The sequence below is a fragment of the Arachis hypogaea genome, chromosome 1 (assembly GCF_003086295.3).
Source record: "Arachis hypogaea cultivar Tifrunner chromosome 1, arahy.Tifrunner.gnm2.J5K5, whole genome shotgun sequence".
Classification (NCBI taxonomy): domain Eukaryota; kingdom Viridiplantae; phylum Streptophyta; class Magnoliopsida; order Fabales; family Fabaceae; genus Arachis; species Arachis hypogaea.
Genome location: NC_092036.1, coordinates 86,731,149 through 86,732,385, shown reverse-complemented (window position 1 = coordinate 86,732,385; position 1,237 = coordinate 86,731,149). Strand labels below are relative to the sequence as shown.

Sequence of the window (1,237 nt, the reverse complement as noted above, 5' to 3'; positions counted from 1 at the left end):
GGACTTTCTGAATAGCTCACACCCTTCATTCTTATGATCTTCTCCACATAAATCACATGTTGCAATCTGTGTTCCAATGGCTGAAACTTGCATTTGTCCCATTTGTTTTATAAGTTAGGAGATTTATTGAGTCTTAAGTCTATTTTGTGTTAGGATTGTATCCATGGTATCCAATTCCATCACTCCCTTTTTACATTCCTCTCAGTCGAGTACATGAAATTGTTGGCAACCACTATTACAATTAACTCCAATGCTTTTTCAGGTATCTTTCTATGTAATGAGCCTCCTACTGATGAGTTGATCATAGTTCTTGAGGCTTGAGAGATTCCATTATAAAATGTTTTTTATTTTCAGCCACTCAGGAAAGGCATGGTGTGGGCACTTTCACAATATCTCTTTGTATTTTTTCCATGCTTCATAAAGTGATTTATCATCCTTCTAGGAGAAATAATTTATATCATTCCTTAACCGAGCCAACTTTTGAGGTAGGAAGTATTTAGTTAAGAATTTGTTAACTAAATTATCCCATGTTGCTATGCTCCCTAAAGGTTGAGCTTAGAGCCACTGCTTGGCTCGATCTCTCAAAGAAAAAGGAAATAATCGTAACCGGATGGTTTCAGGGCTAACTCTATTATTCTTTACCATGTCACATAGCTGTAGATAATTAGCTATGTGGACATTAGGATCCTCTTGAGGGCTACCGCTAAATTAATCTTGCTGTACCAATTGGATTAATGAGGGTTTCAGTTCAAAATTGTTTGCTTGAACAGTGGGTCTTATTATGCTGCTTCCACAACTATGAGTGGTAGGTGTGGTATAGTCACTAAGGGTCCTTCTAACATTGTTATTCTCCCCTGTCATTCTCTCTTCCACTTCTCTCCTAGCCCTTGATTTCTTTCTTAGTTGTGCAAATGTATTCTCTATTTCAGGATCAAAGATTGTGAGATATTATCTGCCTTGCATACAGAAAAACAAAAAATAAATAAAACACACGGTGTGAAACAAAGAAGCAAAAGAAAAGAAGAATAAAAAGAATTAAAAAAAACAAATATCTAATTTAGTGATTCAACCAAATGTATATTGTTAATCTCAGGTAATCCTTGGTAAGGCGCTAAAAACTTGATGAGCCAAAACTTGATGGACTAATATTGGCAAGTGCACCAAATCACTTCAAGTAATACCACGATGAGTGGATATCGTTTGTACAAATATTAAAGGATTGAACAAGCAACTTCTA

At 35.7% G+C, this 1,237-nt stretch overlaps 1 non-coding gene across 1 annotated transcript; it reads left to right on the top strand.

Annotated features, from left to right (window-relative positions):
- Positions 1-364: 364 nt before the first annotated feature.
- On the top strand, positions 365-471 carry LOC112711961 (small nucleolar RNA R71). The gene has a single exon (XR_003157641.1). It is a non-coding gene; the product is annotated as a small nucleolar RNA R71 (small nucleolar RNA).
- Positions 472-1,237: the final 766 nt, after the last annotated feature.